Below are 12503 nucleotides of genomic sequence, written 5' to 3' on the forward strand. Positions count from 1 at the left end.
GCGAAAAATGGTGGCCGAGCCATGCTGGCCGACCCGATCTGGCTTAGCCGTTTTCGTCGACCCGATCTGGCTCTCGTTTCTCACTCCATCGGCACAAATTCGGGAGTTGTTCGACAGCGGTTGTCGTTCCAATGTGTCATTGCGGTGATCTGGAGAGCGATGCTAAGTGCGGGAGCCCTTGTCCATGGCATGTGTTTTTGGTGGTTTTAAAACTTGATCTAAACGTGAGCCCTTGTCTAGCACTCCGACGTTGCTTGGTATAATGGCAATTTGCTATGGGTGCTCGGCGCTCTAGCAATTTGTCATGGTGTACTTATCGCGGCTACATGGGAGCTTTAATATCGAAAGCTCTCGGCGAAAAATGGTGGCCGAGCCATGCTGGCCGACCCGATCTGGCTTAGCCGTTTTCGTCGACCCGATCTGGCTCTCGTTTCTCACTCCATCGGCACAAATTCGGGAGTTGTTCGACAGCGGTTGTCGTTCCAATGTGTCATTGCGGTGATCTGGAGAGCGATGCTAAGTGCGGGAGCTTGCGTCTAGCATTTGGGGATGTTTGTGCAAGCGAGCATGGGAGCTTCTTTTATCGAAACCTCTCCGTGGCCTTTGAATATAGACCCAGTGCCGACGATATCGATGGATTCGAGCCTTGGATTATAAAATTGTTCAGCTAACATTGGTTTTTGTGAGAGATGGGTACGAAAGCACTTCCCGATCGATACGCAGGAGTTCCCTAAGATCGCCTCTGTGCCAACTCGATCGGCACAACATTGGGAATGGTTCGACAGCGGTTGTCGTTCCAATGTGTCATCGGGATGTCTTGGAACGCGGCCTTTCAAGGGCGAGCTCGCATCTAGCACTTGAATTGTGCGTCGTCACAAGTGAATGGGGAGATCTCTCTGTGAACGGCGGCATGGCGATTGCAAGAGAAAATTGACTTAGTAGTCGGAGCATTGGCCTCGGGCCATTGTGACGGCCTTGCAATTTCTCTATAATTGCAACCTATGTTTGCGCAGTAGCAGAGTTTGCATGTTAGATTGGCCTTTGTTCTTGACAGTTCGAAGTACTCTCACCGAGTCAGCAAGTCACCATGCTGGCCGAGCCGATCTGGCCGAGCCGATCTGGGTGAGCCATTCTGGCCGAGCCGATCTGGGCGAGCTCCAAAAATGGTGTCGTGGATGACTGTTTGGTCACATTTTTCATTGAATTGGATTTTTAAGGGAGTTGTCCGCACTGTCGCAGATTTCTAATGCAGAGCGAGCCTCACACTAATAGCTTATATAGGAGAGGTTGTTGCCGCGAGCCTCTCCCGTGCCCCTTTCATTCATTCAACATTGGTGTCTAGGCGGATCGGATTGTTGGGTTTTCAAACGGTGTATGCCGATGTTGAATGAATGAAAGGGGCATGAAGCGATCTCAGTGCTTTTCCTCGGCTCTCCTTTAGATCATGTTTTTCGATGACTCAATTTTGGAAAAGGTGAGGCAGCGGTTGCCGATCCATGGCGTGTGTTTTTGGTGGTTTTAAAACTTGATCTAAACGTGAGCCCTTGTCTAGCACTCCGGCGTTGCTTGGTATAATGGCAATTTGCTATGGGTGCTCGGCGCTCTAGCAATTTGTCATGGTGTACTTATCGCGGCTACATGGGAGCTTTAATATCGAAAGCTCTCGGCGAAAAATGGTGGCCGAGCCATGCTGGCCGACCCGATCTGGCTTAGCCGTTTTCGTCGACCCGATCTGGCTCTCGTTTCTCACTCCATCGGCACAAATTCGGGAGTTGTTCGACAGCGGTTGTCGTTCGAATGTGTCATTGCGGTGATCTGGAGAGCGATGCTAAGTGCGGGAGCTTGCGTCTAGCATTTGTGGATGTTTGTGCAAGCAAGCAGGGGAGCTTCTCTTATCGAAACCTCTCCGTGGCCTTTCAATATAGACCCAGTGCCGACGATATCGATGGATACGAGCCTTGGATTATAAAATTGTTCAGCTAACATTGGTTTTTGTGAGAGATGGGTACGAAAGCACTTCCCGATCGATACGCGGGAGTTCCCTAAGATCGCCTCCGTGCCAACTCGATCGGCACAACGTTGGGAATGGTTCGACAGCAGTTGTCGTTCCAATGTGTCATCGGGATGTCTTGGAACGCGGCCTTTCAAGGGCGAGCTCGCGTCTAGCACTTGAATTGTGTGTCGTCACAAGTGAATGGGGAGATCTCTCTGTGAACGGCGGCATGGCGATTGCAAGAGAAAATTGACTTAGTAGTCGGAGCGTTGGCCTCGGGCCATTGTGACGGCCTTGCAATTTCTCTATAATTGCAACCTATGTTTGCGCAGTAGTAGAGTTTGCATGTTAGATTGGCCTTTGTTCTTGACAGTTCGAAGTACTCTCACCGAGTCAGCAAGTCACCATGCTGGTCGAGCCGATCTGGCCGAGCCATGCTGGCCGAGCTGATCTGGGCGAGCCATTCTGGCCGAGCCGATCTGGGCGAGCCCCAAAAACGGTGTCGTGGATGGCTGTTTGGTCACATTTTTCATTGAATTGGATTTTTAAGGATTTTGTCCGCGCTGTCGCAGATTTCTAATGCAGAGCGAGCCTCGCACTAATAGCTTATATAGGAGAGGTTGTTGCCGCGAGCCTCTCCCATGCCCCTTTCATTGATTCAACATTGGTGTCTAGGCGGATCGGATTGTTGGGTTTTCAAACGGTTTATGCTGATGTTGAATGAATGAAAGGGGCATGAAGCGATCTCAGTTCTTTTCCTCGGCTCTCCTTTAGATCATGTTTACCGATGACTCAATTTTGGAAAAGGTGAGGCAGCGGTTGCCGATCCATGGCGTGTCTTTTTGGTGATTTTAAAACTTGATCTAAACGTGAGCCCTTGTCTAGCACTCCGGCGTTGCTTGGTATAATGGCAATTTGCTATGGGTGCTCGGTGCTCTAGCAATTTTGTCGTGGTGTACTTATCGCTGCTACATGGGAGCTTTAATATCAAAAGCTCTCGGTGAAAAATGGTGGCCGAGCCATGCTGGCCGACCCGATCTGGCTTAGCCGTTTTCGTCGACCCGATCTGGCTCTTCTTTCTCACTCCATCGGCACAAATTCGGGAGTTGTTCGACAGCGGTTGTCATTCCAATGTGTCATTGCGGTGATCTGGAGAGCGATGCTAAGGGCGGGAGCTTGCGTCTAGCATTTGGGGATGTTTGTGCAAGAGAGCAGGGGAGCTTCTCTTATCAGAACCTCTCCGTGGCCTTTGAATATAGACCCAGTGCCGACGATATCGATGGATACGAGCCTTGGATTCTAAAATTGTTCAGCTAACATTGGTTTTTGTGAGAGATGGGTACGAAAGCACTTCCCGATCGATTCGCGGGAGCTCCCTAAGATCACCTCTATGCCAACTCGATCGGCACAACATTGGGAATTGTTCGACAGCGGTTGTCGTTCCAATGTGTCATCGGGATGTCTTGGAACGCGGCCTTTCAAGGGCGAGATCGCGTCTAGCACTTGGATTGTGCGTCGTCACAAGTGAATGGGGAGATCTCTCTATGAACGGCGGCATGGTGATTGCAAGAGAAAATTGACTTAGTAGTCGGAGCATTGGCCTCGGGCCATTGTGACGGCCTTGCAATTTCTCTATAATTGCAACCTATGTTTGCGCAGTAGCAGAGTTTGCATGTAAGATTGGCCTTTGTTCTTGACAGTTCCAGGAGATGACCTCCGGAACTTTTGGATTGGGCCCCTTCAAGGTGAAATTCATCCAGTTGATCGGATGAGCTCGATGACCATTTCACTCCCTTGGCTCCATGAATTCAAATCCCATCCAGCTGCCATGAAGCCATCCCGATTTTGCTATGCGAGGGCTCTCTCCCCAGAGTCGTTCTCTTTGCAACAACTTCTTTGGCAAAAAAATTTCAGAATGGTTCGGCAGCGGTTGTCGTTCCAATGGTGCCGTTGTGGTGGTTGCCTGGGCAGCGATCTGAAGGGCGAGCCGTCGTCTAGCAGTTGGGCTGCGCATCACGGGTGACAAGGGAGCCTTTGTAATCGGAAGCTCCCCATGACCATTCGATGAGAAGAGCCATTGCTTGTGTGAGCAAGGACGAATGCAGCCTCGGATTCCAAACGAAATAAATGACATCGGATCTATATATAAGAGCGGAATGAAGCAGCAGCCCGTTTTCCATGCGCGGCTCCCCAAAGTTGCTCGTCTTTCTCACTCCATCGGCACAAATTCGGGAGTTGTTCGACAGCGGTTGTCGTTCCAATGTGTCATTGCGGCGATCCAGAGAGCGATGCTAAGGGCGGGAGCTTGTGTCTAGCATTTGGGATGTTTGTGCGAGTGAGCAGGGGAGCTTCTCTTATCGGAACCTCTCCGTGGCCTTTGAATATATAGACCCAGTGCCGACGATATCGATGGATACGAGCCTTGGATTCTAAATTTGTTCACAGCTAAGATTGGTTTTTGTGAGAGATGGGTACGAAAGCACATCCCGATTGCTACGCGGGAGCTCCCTAAGGTCGCCTCTGTGCCAACTCGATCGGCACAACATTGGGAATGGTTCGACAGCGGTTGTCGTTCCAATGTGTCATCGGGGGATGTCTTGGAAAGTGGCCTGGCCTTTCAAGGGCGAGCTCGCGTCTATCACTTGGATTGTGCGTCGCGTCGCAAGTGAATGGGGAGATCTCTCTGTGAACGGCGGCATGGTGATTGCAAGAGAAAATTGACTTAGTCGGAGCATTGGCCTCGGGCCACTGTGATGGCCTGGCAATTTCTCTTTAATTGCAACCTATGTTTGCGCAGTAGCAGAGTTTGCAAGTAAGATGGTCCTTGTTCTTGAGAGTTCCAGGAGATGACCTCCGGAACTTTTGGATTGGGCCCCTTCAAGGTGAAATTCATCCAGTTGATCGGATGAGCTCGATAACCATTTCAGTCCCTTGGCTCCATGAATTCACATCTCCTAACCGACGACAATCTTTTGCTCCTTAGACGACCTCATAATAAATTGGGTCGTGGATGGCTATTTGGTCAGAATTTTCAACGATTTGGGTTTTTATGGCGGATGTCGGCGTGTTTGCTAATTTCTAATGCAGAGCGAGCCTCGCACTAATAGCTTATATAGGAGAGGTTGTTGCCGCGAACCTCTCCCGTGCCCCTCTCATTGATTCAACGGTGGTGTCGAGGCAGATGGAAATGTCGGATTTTGAAATGGTGGACGCCGACGTTGAATCAATTGGAGGGGCATGAAGCCCACCCTCGAGGTGCTATTCCTCGACTCTCCTTTAGATCATGTTTTCTTGTCACTCAAGCTGGCGCAATTTCGGAAAGCAGTTAGGCTGCGCGTCACGAGTGACAAGGGAGCCTTTGTGATCGGAAGCTCCCCGTGGCCATTCGATGAGAAGAGCCATTGCTTGTGTGAGCAAGGACGAATGCAGCCTCAGATTCCGAATGAAATCAACGACATCGGATCTATATATAGGAGCGGAATGAAGCAGCAGCCAGCCCGTTTGCGATGCGCGGCTCCCCAAAGTTGCTATTCTTTCTCACTCCATCGAGGCACAAATTCGGGAGTTGTTCGACAGCGGTCGTCGTTCCAATGGTGTCATTGCGGCGAAATCTGTTCACAGCTAAGATTGGTTTTTGTGAGAGATGGGTATGAAAGCACATCCCAATTGCTACGCGGGAGCTCCCTAAGGTCGCCTCTGTGCCAACTCGATCGGCACAAAATTGGGAATGGTTCGACAGCGGTTGTCGTTCCAATGTGTCATCGGGGGATGTCTTGGAAAGTGGTCTTTCTTTCAAGGGCGAGCTCGCGTCTAGCACTTGGGTTGTGCGTCGCGTCACAAGTGAATGGGGGATGTCTTCGGGGATGTCTTGGAAAGTGGTCTTTCTTTCAAGGGCGAGCTCGCGTCTAGCACTTGGACTGTGCGTCGCGTCACAAGTGGATGGGGAGATCTCTCTGTGAACGGCGGCATGGTGATTGCAAGAGAAAATTGACTTAGTCGGAGCCATTGGCCTCGGGCCATTGTGACGGCCTCGCAATTTCTCTTTAATTGCAACCTATGTTTGTGCAGTAGCAGAGTTTGCATGTAAGATGGGCCTTGTTCTCGAGAGTTCCAGGAGATGACCTCCGGAACTTTTGGATTGGGCCCCTTCAAGGTGAAATTCATCCAGTTGATCGGATGAGCTCGATGACCATTTCAGTCCCTTGGCTCCATGAACTCACATCTCCTAACCGATGACAATCTTTTGCTCCTCTGCCGACCTCATAAAAAATTGGGTCGTGAATGGCTGTTTGGTAGGAATTTTAAAGGATTTGGATTTTTAAGGCGGATGTCGGTGTGTTCGCTAATGTCTAATGCAGAGCAAGCCTCGCACTAATAGCTTATATAGGAGAGGTGGTTGCCGCGAGCCTCTCCCGTGCCCCTCTCATTGATTCAACGCCGGTGTCAAGGCGGATGGATATGTCGGATTTTGAAACGGTGGACGCCGACGTTGAATCAATTAGAGGGGCATGAAGCCCACCCTGGATGTGCTATTCCTCGACTCTCCTTTTAGATCATGTTTTCTTCTCACTCAGCTGGCGCAATTTCGGAAAAAGGTTTGGCAGTGGTTGCCATCCCTCACCGCGTCTACTTGGTGATTTTAAAACTCGATCTAAAATGGGAGCCCTCGCCTAGCACCTCCGTCCGGTGTTGCTCGGGTATTGCGTAAAATTATGCCAACGGCGCGAATCCCCCAACAAATGCCTACGCTTGGACCCTCTCTTAGATCACCTTCTTCGATCACTCGACCGACGCAACTACGGAAGAGACTTGGCAGCGGTTGCCATTCTACAGCGCGTCTGTTCAGCGATTTCAAAGTTGATCTAATGGCGAGCCCTTGTCTCTAGCCATGAGGTGGGTGGTTGGCGCTCCAGCAAAATTTTTTGCGTGCCTATCGCGGCTACAAGGGGAGAGGTGGTTGCCGCGAGCCTCTCCCGTGCCCCCCTCATTGATTCAACGCCGCTGTCAGGGCAGATGGATATGTCAGATTTTGAAACGGTGGACGCCGACGTTGAATCAATTAGAGGGGCATGAAGCCCACCCTCGAGGGTGCTATTCCTGGACTCTCCTTTAGATCATGTTTTCTTGTCACTCAGCTGGCGCAATTTCGAAAAAAGGTTTGGCCAGCGGTTGCCAGCCCTCACCGCGTCTACTGGGTGATTTTAAAACTCGATCTAAAACGGGAGACCTCGTCTAGCACCTCCGTCCGGTGTTGCTCGGGTATTGCATAAATTTATGCCATCGGCGCGAATCCCCCAACGAATGCCTACACGCTTGGACCCTCTCTTAGATCACCTTCTTCGATCACTCGACCGACGCAACTACGGAAGAGACTTGGCAGCGGTTGCCATTCTACAGCGCGTCTGTTCAGCGATTTCGAAGTTGATCTAATGGCGAGCCCTTGTCTCTAGGCATGAGGTGGGTGGTTGGCGCTCTAGCAAAATTTCTTTGCGTGCCTATCACGGCTACAAGGGGAGAGGTGGTTGTCGCGAGCCTCTCCCGTGCCCCCCTCATTGATTCAACGCCGCTGTCATGGCGGATGGATATGTCGGATTTTGAAACGGTGGACGGCGACGTTGAATCAATTAGAGGGGCATGAAGCCCACCCTCGAGGGTGCTATTCCTGGACTCTCGTTTAGATCATGTTTTCTTGTCACTCAGCGGGCGCAATTTCGGAAAAAGGTTTGGCAGCGGTTGCCAGCCCTCACCGCGTCTACTCGGTGATTTTAAAAGTCGATCTAAAACGGGAGCCCTCGTCTAGCACCTCCGTCCAGTGTTGCTCGGGTATTGCATAAATTTATGCCATCGGCGCGAATCCCCCAACGAATGCCTACACGCTTGGACCCTCTCTTAGATCACCTTCTTCGATCACTCGATCGACGCAACTACGGAAGAGACTTGGCAGCGGTTGCCATTCTACAGCGCGTCTGTTCAGCGATTTCGAAGTTGATCTAATGGCGAGCCCTTGTCTCTAGGCATGAGGTGGGTGGTTGGCGCTCTAGCAAAATTTTTTTGCGTGCCTATCGTGGCTACAAGGGGAGAGGTGGTTGCCGCGAGCCTCTCCCGTGCCCCCCTCATTGATTCAACGCCGCTGTCATGGCGGATGGATATGTCGGATTTTGAAACGGTGGACGGCGACGTTGAATCAATTAGAGGGGCATGAAGCCCACCCTCGAGGGTGCTATTCCTGGACTCTCCTTTAGATCATGTTTTCTTGTCACTCAGCTGGCGCAATTTCGGAAAAAGGTTTGGCAGCGGTTGCCAGCCCTCACCGCGTCTACTCGGTGATTTTAAAACTCGATCTAAAACGGGAGCCCTCGTCTAGCACCTCCGTCCGGTGTTGCTCAGGTATTGCATAAATTTATGCCATCGGCGCGAATCCCCCAACGAATGCCTACGCTTGGACCCTCTCTTAGATCACCTTCTTCGATCACTCGACCGACGCAACTACGGAAGAGACTTGGCAGCGGTTGCCATTCTACAGCGCGTCTGTTCAGCGATTTCGAAGTTGATCTAATGGCGAGCCCTTGTCTCTAGCCATGAGGTGGGTGCTTGGCGCTCTAGCAAAATTTTTTGCGTGCATATCGCGGCTACAACGGGAGAGGTGGTTGCCGCGAGCCTCTCCCGTGCCCCCCTCATTGATTCAACGCCGCTGTCAGGGCGGATGGATATGTCAGATTTTGAAACGGTGGACGCCGACGTTGAATCAATTAGAGGGGCATGAAGCCCACCCTCGAGGGTGCTATTCCTGGACTCTCATTTAGATCATGTTTTCTTGTCACTCAGCTGGCGCAATTTCGGAAAAAGGTTTGGCAGCGGTTGCCAGCCCTCACCGCGTCTGCTCGGTGATTTTAAAACTCGATCTAAAACGGGAGCCCTCGTCTAGCACCTCCGTCCGGTGTTGCTCGGGTATTGCATAAATTTATGCCATCGGCGCGAATCCCCCAACAAATGCCTACGCTTGGACCCTCTCTTAGATCACCTTCTTCGATCACTCGACCGACGCAACTACGGAAGAGACTTGGCAGCGGTTGCCATTCTACAGCGCGTCTGTTCAGCGATTTCGAAGTTGATCTAATGGCGAGCCCTTGTCTCTAGGCATGAGGTGGGTGCTTGGCGCTCTAGAAAAATTTTTTGCGTGCCTATCGCGGCTACAACGGGAGAGGTGGTTGCCGCGAGCCTCTCCCGTGCCCCCCCTCATTGATTCAAAGCCGCTGTCAGGGCGGATGGATATGTCGGATTTTGAAACGGTGGACGGCGACGTTGAATCAATTAGAGGGGCATGAAGCCCACCCTGGAGGATGCTATTCCTGGACTCTCCTTTAGATCATGTTTTCTTGTCACTCAGCTGGCGCAATTTCGGAAAAAGGTTTGGCAGCGGTTGCCAGCCCTCACCGCGTCTACTTGGTGATTTTAAAACTCGATCTAAAACGGGAGCCCTCGTCTAGCACCTCCGTCCGGTGTTGCTCGGGTATTGCATAATTTGTTGCTATCGGTGCGAATCTCCCAACGAATCCCTAGCCTTGAATTCTGTCTTAGATCACCTTCTTCGATCACTCGACCGACGCAATTACGGAAGAGGCTTGGCAGCGGTTGCCATTCCACAGCGCGTCTGTTCAGCGATTTCGAAGTTGATCTACTAATGGCGAGCCCTTGTCTAGCCATGAGGTGGGTGCTTGGGGCTCTAGCAATTTTTTGTGTGCCTATCACGGCTACAATGGGAGCTTTGATAACAAAAGTTCTCGGCGACCCTCCCCAATAGAAATCAGTGCTGGTGTTCGCGAAAGACACGTTATTCGGATTTTTGGAATATTGGCACCAGCATCGTTTCTATTGGGAGGGCCGTGAAGCCATCCTGATTTTGCTATGCGAGGGCTCTCTCCCCAGAGTCGTTCTCTACGCAACAACTTCTTTGGCACAAAATTTTCAGAATGGTTTGGCAGCGGTTGTCGTTCCAATGGTGCCGTTGTGGTGGTTGCCTGGGCAGCGATCTGAAGGGCGACCCGTCGTCTAGCAGTTGGCCTGCGCATCACGAGTGACAAGGGAGCCTTTGTTATCGGAAGCTCCCCGTGGCCATTCGATTAGAAGAGCCATTTCTTGTTTGAGCAAGGACGAATGTAGCCTCGGATTCCAAACGAAATCAACGATTTCGGATCTATATAAGAGCGGAATGAAGCAGCAGCACAGCCCGTTTGCTATGCGCGCCTCCCCAAAGATGCTCTTCTTTCTCACTCCATTGCCACAATTTCGGGAGTTGTTCGACAGCGGTTGTCGTTCCAATGTGTCATTGCGGTGATCTGGAGAGCGATGCTAAGGGGGTGGGAGCTTGTGTCTAGAATTTGGGATGTTTGTGCGAGCGAGCAGGGGAGCTTCTCTTATCGGAACCTCTCCGTGGCCTTTGAATATATAGACCCAGTGCCGACGATATCGATGGATGCGAGCCCTTGGATTCCAAATTTGTCCACAGCTAACATTGGTTTTTGTGAGAGATGGGCACGAAAGCACATCCCGATTGCTACGCGGGAGCTCCCTAAGGTCGCCTCTGTGCCAACTCGATCGGCACAACATTGGGAATGGTTCGACACCGGTTGACGTTCCAATGTGTCATCGGGGGATGTCTTGGAAAGTGGTCTTTCTTCGAAGGGCGAGCTCGCGTCTAGACATTGGATTGTGCGTTGCGTCACAGGTGAATGGGGATATCTCTCTGTGAACGGCGGCATGGTGATTGCAAGAGAAAATTGACTTAGTCGGAGCCATTGGCCTCGAGCCATTGTGACAGCCTCGCAATTTCTCTTTAATTGCAACCTATGTTTGCGCAGTAGCAGAGTTTGCATGTAAGATGGGCCTTGTTCTCGAGAGTTCCAGGAGATGACCTCCGGAACTTTTGGATTGGGCCCCTTCAAGGTGAAATTCATCCAGTTGATCGGATGAGCTCGATGACCATTTCAGTCCCTCGGCTCCATGAACTCACATCTCCTAACCGATGACAATCTTTTGCTCCTCTGCCGACCCCATAAAAAATTGGGTCGTGAATGGCTGTTTGGTAGGAATTTTAAAGGATTTGGATTTTTAAGGCGGATGTCGGTGTGTTCGCTAATTTCTAATGCAGAGCGAGCCTCGCACTAATAGCTTATATAGGAGAGGTGGTTGCCGCGAGCCTCTCCCGTGCCCAGCTCATTGATTCAACGCCGCTGTCAGGGCAGATGGATATGTCGGATTTTGAAACGGTGGACGCCGACGTTGAATCAATTAGAAGGGCATGAAGCCCACCTTCGAGGGTGCTATTCCTGGACTCTCCTTTAGATCATGTTTTCTTGTCACTCAGCTGGCGCAATTTCAGAAAAAGGTTTGGCAGCGGTTGCCAGCCCTCACCGCGTCTTCTCTGTGATTTTAAAACTCGATCTAAAACGGGAGCCCTCGTCTAGCACCTTCGTCCGGTGTTGCGCGGGTATTGCACAAATTTTTGCCATCGGCGCGATTACCCCAACGAATGCCCTACGCTGGGACCCTCTCTTAGATCACCTTTTTCGATCACTCGACCGACGCAATTACGGAAGAGACTTGGCAGCAGTTGCCATTCTACAGCGCGTCTGTTCTGCGATTTCGAAGTTGATCTAATGGCGAGCCCTTGTCTCTAGGCATGAGGTGGGTGCTTGGCGCTCTAGCAAAATCTTTTTGCGTGCCTATCGCGGCTACAATGGGAGAGGTGGTTGCCGCGAGCCTCTCCCGTGCCCCCCTCATTGATTCAACGCCGCTGTCAGGGCGGATGGATATGTCAGATTTTGAAATGGTGGACGCCGACGTTGAATCAATTAGAGGGGCATGAAGCCCACCCTCGAGGGTGCTATTCCTGGACTCTCCTTTAGATCATGTTTTCTTGTCACTCAGCTGGCACAATTTCGGAAAAAGGTTTGGCAGCGGTTGCCAGCCCTCACCGCGTCTACTTGGTGATTTTAAAACTCGATCTAAAACGGGAGCCCTCGTCTAGCACCTCCGTCCGGTGTTGCTCGGGTACTGCATAAATTTATGCCATCGGCGCGAATCCCCCAACGAATGCCTACGCTTGGACCCTCTCTCTTAGATCACCTTCTTCGATCACTCGACCGACGCAACTACGGAAGAGACTTGGCAGCGGTTGCCATTCTACAGCGCGTCTGTTCAGCGATTTCGAAGTTGATCTAATGGCGAGCCCTTGTCTCTAGCCATGAGGTGGGTGCTTGGCGCTCTAGCAAAAATTTTTGCGTGCCTATCGCGTAAAGCATGTTTTCTAGTCACTCAGCTGGCGCAATTTCGGAAAAAAGGTTTGGCAGCGGTTGCCAGCCCTCACCGCGTCTTCTTGGTGATTTTAAAACTCGATCTAAAACGGGAGCCCTCGTCTAGCGGCTCCGTGCCAACTCGATCGGCACAACATTGGGAAATGGTTCGACAGCGGTTGTCGTTCCAATGTGTCATCGGGGGATGCCTTGGAAAG

This window comes from Cupressus sempervirens, chromosome 2 (assembly GCF_028749045.1).
Source record: "Cupressus sempervirens isolate cs-2001-9-10 chromosome 2, ASM2874904v1, whole genome shotgun sequence".
Classification (NCBI taxonomy): Eukaryota; Viridiplantae; Streptophyta; class Pinopsida; order Cupressales; family Cupressaceae; genus Cupressus; species Cupressus sempervirens.